General features: G+C 37.5%; 1 pseudogene; it reads right to left on the bottom strand.

Moving 5' to 3' along the window:
* Positions 1–4,987: 4,987 nt before the first annotated feature.
* On the bottom strand, positions 4,988–5,755 carry LOC149164468 (serine carboxypeptidase II-1 pseudogene; annotated as a pseudogene).
* Between the last annotated feature and the right edge of the window lie 3,152 nt (positions 5,756–8,907).

The raw sequence follows: 8,907 nt of genomic DNA, 5'->3' as shown, positions 1-8,907 counted from the left end.
GGCTACAACCATATAAGCAAATGTCCCTCAAGCAAGCTAAGAAGGATAATAAATTATCACCAAAGTATTATGGTCCGTACAAGGTGTTGCAAAAGATTGGTACTATGGCATACAAATTGGAGCTTCCTGCAGCTTCTCGATTGCACCCAGTTTTCCATGTTTCATGTTTAAAGAAGGTTATAGGCGACAAGCTCCCAGTTCAAACAATATTGCCAGAACTTGACGAGGAAGGAAAAATTATATTGGAACCGGAAGCAGTCATAGAAACAAGAACTCGACAGCTACGAAATCGATCAATTTCAGAGTATCTTATCAAGTGGAAGAACTTATCCGCTGAAGATTCCACATGGGAGGATGAGAATTTTATGCAGAAGTATCCAGAACTACTCAAGCGTTGAGGACAACACTTTTTTGAAGGAGAGGGGCATGTTGGGTCCCTATAATACTAGTGATTACCCCATTACTATTGTAGTTATACCCCTTATTTATATTGTTGTACCCATGTAGTGCCCATATTGTTACTATTGTGCCACATAGAATCCCTCTATTGTTATTTTGTGCCTTACAATATTATTGTTATGTAGGCTTTGATTGTATTGGGACCACTTAGACTCCTATATATAGAAAGGAGGTATTTTCATTTGTATCATCCAAGAATTGTTCATTTATGTAATGTAAAGGAGGTTGCCCCCTCGAAGAGGCTGAATTCTAAGGCGTGGATCTCTCTTTTCTATCTTTTTGTGAGCTGGTTTCATAACAGGATCCCTCATCCCAGAGATCCAGAGGCTGGAATTTTGTACATTGCAGAGAATTGCTGTTGGTTTTGAGATAGAGATCAGTGTATTGGGTGATTTATGCTTTGTTGGAGGTGAAGAGGGGATTCCTTTGCTGGGGGGTTGATGCTGGATCAGGAATCATCGGTTGTAACTCCTCCTGGACCTTCTTTTTATATCAATAAAACTATTTGAGTTTCTCCTACATGCTTGTGTATCAATGATGTTTTGTTATATTTGTATGTTTAGCTTAAATCTGATCCTAAGCTATTTATGAATATAAATCCATGTCTTTGTGTAGTTTTCCTCTTCTGTGATCTTGCAGGAACTTGGTGAAGCTAGGCAAGTAAGGGAGCAGGTAGCTGGAAGCTGTCAAAGAGGAGAGAGATTGGATCAAAGGACTAGCGCAAGACACAGGTTGGTTCATCCTATTCCTCTTCGTTTATAGTTCATAAAGAAGAATACGAAAATAGTTTCTCTGTTTGTTTCTAAGGTACTATCACACCTTAGTGGGATAGGGGTGTTCTGAGTAGACACTTTTCCCATTAACAATCTTGGAGACCATCACCATTATTGATGGCCTTCCTCACATCTATTAACAGTATCCATTATTGACTGGTAATCAGATGATTTCGTGCATGTTCGATGTCAACACATCTTATCACATGTACCGATCTATGATGTTCGGTGAAGCGGAAATCAAGACCTTGGGTAGAGGCTTGCATCATTCAGCCTTGTTTCCTCTCCCAAGCTGCAGATATTTTTCTTTGGGGACAGCTATTTCAGGATCATCTATTATGACACTGGATCCGCTCTGTGCTTATCGGAGGCCAACATTATTATATCTCAGATGAGAAAATTACTTTGGCATAACTACTGAGCATGGGGATGCCTGAATCAGGACATGATTTTAGCAGTTTATATATATGCATGTTGTTGTATCAGGTTTTTCCTTACCACCTGAAACTTCTCTCGCTCTACAAAATTTTGATAGAAAATTACAGTTTTAGTAAAGTATTTCGTCCATCATCTCTACCTCTAATCTCATACTTTAGGGGGCATTTGTTATAGGACAAAATGACCTCCTCATCAACTCAAATGTGAAAGACAGGTTGACTGAAGCAAAGACCACAATTGTAAGCCTTGATTCCACACTAATGCTTTCTGCACACTGCTAACCTGCTTTATAAAGCTTGTTACCAAGCATAGAGAAGCATTAGTCACCCTGCTAACTCAAGTTGTTAGACCAAGGGGAGCGTTAATGAAACTATGGGAAGTTCAGTGGGTCAAGCCAACGAATCTACTCATAAATATCTAGATATTTATCCCTAAATTTGCTCAAGAAAAGCAAGGAAACTCCAAATATCAAATTATTTGGGGAAATTCCAATCTAAGAATGAAGGAAAATGGGAAAAAGCTTGAAAACAAGGCAGGTTCATGGCTTTTTCCCTAATGAACTCTAGTAGGAGCTTGGCAGCCCTAATTTGATTGCTACATAAGCAGTGAGAGGGCCATTGTGAAAGGGGTTAGAGCATTTGGAAGGATAGCCCATTAAGCTATTGTGAAATTGTCATACACTTAAATAAGTGAGCTAAAAGAGGGAGAGAGAGAGAGGAAGAAGGGGCAAGGGAAGGCTAATACAAGGGATGGTTGCAATCACTCTTCCACTATAAATACAGAACTACAGTTGTGTTCCCTACTCCATAGTGTCGGTAATGTTGTTCATTGATTTGTTCATTCTGATGCTTGTCGAGATGAGTAGTTAAGTTATACACTAATATATGTTTATTGTGCATTCATACATTAGTTCTCAAGAGCATATGTTGTGATTTGTTTACCTTGTCCTTTGTGTAGGAATTGTCTTGGAGCCAGCCTTGAAGGAGTTCTTCTTGCCGCATAAAGATCTCCAAACAAATCTAGAAGGAACTAAAGGTGATCCTCTTTCCATACCTTGTCAATTTATGTTTGATAGATGAACATGTATATAACTTGGTAGCTCGTATAGATAATCTTACAATCTGTCGAAGGTCCTGAGAATGCCTTTGAGGGTAGTTTTCATCTTACATACACAGTGCATTTTACCCCATAGCAGTAACGACAAACCAATCTTTTGATACGGCATCTAGCCCTGCTAGACTAGAGAGGGATCTCCCTTTGCCAACAAGATGTGGCTGTGATAAATGAATTTTAGGCTAGCTATGGAGTGCAGGTATTTGTTTAAAAGATTTTTGGGTTGACGACAACAAGAGAAGGGACTATTGAGCTATGGATTTGGGGCTAGTTTCTATCAGCAAACTTGGGGCAAAGTAAGTGCAATGTTTAGCCAGATAAAATATTGTAAATGTGATAAGAATAGGAGAGAAAGCCTGCTGCCCTGCAGGCATCAAACAGGGGATGGATCTACAGTAGCAGTGTTAGATGAAAGAGGAACACGGGGTGGCTCAACAGAGCATCTAACAAAGTAAAGACAACCATTACATCTAACAACAAAATCATTATGAAAGGAGCATCATGTACAGATGAATTCCTAACACATCTCTTAGATAATGCTATAACGAGGTAGAAAAACAAAATATGTAAGTGAATTGCAGGAAAAGCATACTAGACATTAACACCATGATGGATCCCAGGTCCAAAGGGCAAAAATTGCTTTGTTAACATAATATTTAGGAAAAAAATTTCACAGTCCCAAGGAGCCTCCTATTGCAAAAGTTGAACCACTACATCTTAAAACTAATCCTATTTATAATATTAAAAAATCATTTAAATTTCCTCCACATAGGAAATAAAAAATAAAAATAAAAAATTTAATAATGAAATCCTATCTTAAAACACTAAACAAAATGATCAATTAATTTGTAACTAAAACTCCAAACTATCTCAAGAGCCATGAGAAATAATTTTGGAAAATCCAAATTCAGCGAAGGTTTGCAAAGTGGATTAATATCACTGTATCTGCTCCTTTAAGTGTGGAACCATATTCCACAAAATCTTCCTTCTTACTGCTATTTCACTCTTTAACTGCTGATATTAAGCCCTAAAATCTGATATTTTCCTCAACCACTGTTAGATTTGTGCCTGGCAACTCTGACACTTCAGTTTTCACCACTAATTTTCCTCTTTTACTCCATTTCCTCAAATCTGGGACAATTTGATTGGGATGGCTTTTCTGATTGCATAAGTGGCACAAAGTTCTCCATTTCATGTTTGATGATTTTCTCAGAAACATCAGGTGGCTCTCCCCCAAGGTGCAAAGAAGATGGACTCACAACCTGAGCTGCCTTCTTTAATTGGACACGTCCTGTTGAACCTGTAAGTCTCCCAGAGAGATCACGTGCTCTCTCTGTATACAAAGATAATTGACTCTGCACCTGAGATACCTTCTTTGAATACACTTGTCCTGCTGACTTGCTTGCACTTGCTGCATGATTTTGACCTTTCTTGCATTTCCTCCTCTTTTTCCTTTCCAAACAAGATGGGTAGTAACAGTTACTTTCTGGTACTCCTACAAGGGGTGGATTCAAACAATATGTGTGATAGCCATCATCACAATCATCACAAAGGATGATATATTCATAGTGTTCATCAATAAAGAAACTTCTACAGAGACATGAAGGATAGAACCATTTCGGTGGAGGAACACTCGTTAATGGAGGCCTCAAGCATCTTAAATGATAAAATTTATAAAAGCAATTCTCATTACCACATTCTATAAGATGATCACCATCCCTTTTCCAGTCAAACAGATTTTGCACAATTTTCCAACTAGTTGTTTATCATCATGTTCTTCTGCTTCTTGCATGTTGGTATGAGATGTCATCTCTCTTTCATTCTTATCCAAATCAGACCCTTCATCTTGATTAATTTCAATCACCTCTCCATCAATATTAGGTACGACATCTTTCCTATTATATTCAAGCCCTACTTTTCAATGCTTTTGTTTGTCATTTTCTCCAGTGCTATGCATTGCCATCTGCCCACTTTCCAATTCAGACACAACACAAATTTGGAGTGAAATGTTGACACTATCATTAACCATATTGTCCTTATCGCAAAAGGATTAAACCTCAGATGACTTCTTTCTGGCTAGTGAACAGGATACACAATACCAACCAGTTTGAATTTAGAACTATTTTATAGTAATGAAGAAGCTTAATTTTATAGATTATAAGTAGATGTGTTAAAGCTAGGATGTTTTCTGCCTTTAACAATGGCTACAAAGTATCTACAAGCTCTGTGGATACCAGCATCAGTTTTCCTTCTAAGAATGAATTGAAGAGGATGAAGGCCTTTCTAGGTTCACGTCGTGGAACCTCATGACCTACTCCTCTGATTGTTACAAATGTCAGCCCTTCGTATACTTGAGTCCATCCTCCCACTTTCTCATTGTTATACCAAGGATGCCAGTGAGTAACCGTGGGAAGTTTAAGAGCATTTATAGAATTTCTGGTCGATGTTACTCGAATCACAGCATCTGTATCTCCACTGAACATCCAAATGCATAGTCCAACTCTTATGAGTTGTCGGTAAATTGGCAGCATAGATCTGAGAGAGTCTACCCAGTGATCACCAACTGCTTCACTACAAGTCGTCCACCTATAAGGAATTCCTGTAACATTGGTGTGAAGAGCCTTTTGTACTTCAGGTAGATTGAAGTAAATCTCAGAATATCTTTGAGTGCAAGGATCATACTCCCCAAACAAGTGCCTCCATGGTTTCCCTTTTCCTTGTTCTTTTCCATATGTTCCATTATCGTTTGAGCAAGGAGGGGTATAGATGCTATATGAATCGATTTTCCCCATTTCCGCATTAGCATAATCTAATGCCATATCACATAAAGCTAACGGATGCAAAAGAGATAAAAAATCACATAGAATATTGAGCAGTCAGTAGGTGTTGTCAGATATCAAACCATGAGACCACAGATATTCAAAAATCCCTACAGAATCATGGAAATCACCTGTAACTGCATTTCCCACCATTTTTCTACTTGCAACTAAACAATATTTCTTCTGCTCTGAGATCTTTAATGAAGAGCTCCTCAATGTTGGAGAGAAGAGAGGTAAATCTCCCACACGATAACTGTCTTCCTCTTCAGATGAAGAAGCTGACTTAAAACTGCAAGATGAATCTGTCCTTTCGATTGTCTTACCCAACAAGAAGTGGTCAGAGGCACTCCACAGCCATTTCAACATTGGCTTTCCCATGAAATTTTCATGATATGACCTGAAGCTCTTGCTAAAATGCCTAAAAGACACACTTCGTAAATGAGGCAAAGACACACTTAATCTTGGGATAAAGAGAAATGCTTTCCCAGCTGAAATGTCCTATGAATCTCCAAGTATTTCTTTCTAGAACCATGAGACCAGCAGCTGAAAACCTCTGCGCCATATGTTGAGATGAGGATTAGTAGCATGGCAATAGACCTCAAATGCTATGTTCTCTCCTTCTCTATCACAATCCAACCATGCTACTCATTATTTCTTGATGAGATAATAAAAAATGTTTATGATAACCTTTATGATTGATAAACATTCAAATGATGTGCAACATAATTACTTTCATGAAATTGACATAATTCTCATCCACTAGTAACCCTCGAACACTGAAGCAACCTTGATTATCTTCTTTGCACTGCAAGCCCTTCTGTATACAGTTTCAAAAGCATTTGTAGATGAGATTTTATCACTGTAGACAAGTACTTTGTTGCTACCCAATTTAAGCAACAGCTGGTTGGGACAACAGTCGTCCCATAAAATGAGCAACAATCTTCATTTCACCATATCTTCTGATCCGGGAGCCAGTTTTAAGAGTATGATATACCATTGGAAAGATTTTTCCGAGATGCTCCTGAATAACATGCTTATGACATGTTTTGTGCTGAATATAATGTGCAAAACATCTAACAAAATAGACATAAGAAGAGGCCCATTTTGATCACTGAAGGAAGGCCAAAGGACTGACTCTAACACAATCCATGAATAATTTATCTCCAATCTAGCTGACTGTCATTGGTAGCAGCATTTCTCTGATGTATGATTTTACCTGCCGCAACGGATACAAGGACAGAGATCAAAACATTGATTTTCTAGATGACCGGTTCTTTGACAATGAGAACATTTCAGTTTGTTTGCAACTTGAGTTTGTGTGCATTTCTGGTTGCTCAACTTCTGTTAAAATTTTCATTTCCTCATCCACTAGATCCATTGTATAGTCAATATCCTTCCTGTGGGCCACTATTAAAGCCTCCTCTTCCTGAATTATTGCATTTATATCATTATCATAATCATTTTGTATCCTTTCCTTGAGTCCGGGAGCATTGTTATTTGAAGCAGGATCTTCCTTAAATTGTTGTCGTTGCTTTCTGACAGCATTAAATGCCTCATACTTGCCATCTTCTTTAGATGTCTAACTTATCTTTTTCTCTAGTTTTTCTTCTCTAATATTAAAGGGATAACTTGATGACAAACTAGAAGGATCCCCTCCAAGCTCTTTAGATTGACTGTAATATTGCGCATTGTGCATAGACCTTTTACCAACATCTACATTTGCTAAAAGGTGGGGATGAAGACAAATCCTTTGGAGGGAGAGCTGAACTACTTCTACTTTGATCCTTTTTCATATTACTAATGTTTGAAGCCCTTTAACCCTATCTGTATATCCCAACGTATTAAATGTATGCTCACAAGAACATGGATTAGGAGAAACGCATGATATTATAATTGTTTGTGAGTTTCCTACAAAGGAATCATGAGGCTTTTCCGTCAACTTTCTTCCGCGAAATGGAATATGAATTTAATCATTATCAAAGGCCCATATTTTGTAAATTTTGACTCTGTTCGAACTTTGGGTGAAGATTTGGGTTCGTCATATAGCTCGGCCCATTCAAACTCGCAGCCCTATTAAATTAGATGCAGAGGGCGAAGGTCTGAAATTTTGAAGAATTTATTGCGTTTTGTTTTCCTCCGATATAGCTCTCTGAATTTTCAAATGTTTTGAGTTGAGATTGGTGCATTTTGCACGATATTTGGTCTATTTTTCCTTCTGGGGTATGAAATCTTAGTTTTTTCATTACAAACCCTTGTGATGGCTTCCATGGAAGATGTGCCAAGCAAATCAGTTATCAAATCGAGTTGATGATTTGTAGGATTAAAAGGTGAACTTCATTTAGTCATATTTGAAGTCATAAGTGAAGATTTTTAAAAGGGGAAGCTCATTTTTGTATTTTGAATAACGCTTCATTTTTCAGCAAATTGAGTTAGTGTACATTTATTTTTGAAGACAAGTTGCTTCAAGGGGCTGTGAACTTGGCATTCTTATTTTTAACGAGGTCATTTTCATATTTTGTTGAAGAAAGAGGGTGAGTCATTTTTTAAGAAAATTTGACGCCTAGGAGTTCTCAGTCTATGATTGAGATGCCTCACTAAAGACATTGTCATGATGATGTATCTTGAAGGTTAATAAAAACATATCTTTTTGTGGTGATCGTGTCCTAGATCCGCCCAAAATTGAATAAGGGGATCATAGGTACACTCTGTGTCATGAATGTGCTTGCATGATTTGAGTCAAATTTGTAAAACACTCTCTTTATTATGCTTAAAAAAAACAACTACATGCACATAGGAAAGTTTACATATACAAGTCATCAATTAAGCTCCTGAAATCAAAGCTCCCATAATCAATTAAGTTCATAAGCACAAAGCATCACATCATTGACTTGATAAAAGTAATATTTTGTAACAAAATTTCACAATAGCTAATTCACGCCATCAAGTTAAGGACGCTACAAATCAAGCACTTCAAGCCTAACGATATCAGCAACACTTTTGTTTCACTTTCACATAAACATGTTTTAAACTAAATTGTAAGGGTGCATTCTCGGTTGAAACCAACACCCACAATTTGAATTGATAGGGAATCAATTAAACTAGGTGAATACATTAAGTCTAGTAAGTCTTCAACTGAGTCATCAAGATCGAACTTGTCATTTGTCTCTTGGGTGCATTTTCAACAGTGTTCGACACCCTTTCTTGTTTAAAATCAGCACATTTAGTGAGTACATTCAAGAAAGCACAAAGTGTCAGTAATCAATCAAACAAGTTCAATCACATAATCAAGCAAGCAATCATCTTCA

Source organism: Pinus tabuliformis, chromosome 5_1 (assembly GCF_031772625.1).
Source record: "Pinus tabuliformis cultivar Carrire ecotype Pingquan chromosome 5_1, CPIR1, whole genome shotgun sequence".
In the NCBI taxonomy this organism is placed as follows: domain Eukaryota; kingdom Viridiplantae; phylum Streptophyta; class Pinopsida; order Pinales; family Pinaceae; genus Pinus; species Pinus tabuliformis.
Note: the sequence above shows the minus strand (reverse complement) of the source record. Positions and strands in the feature narration are given on the sequence as shown.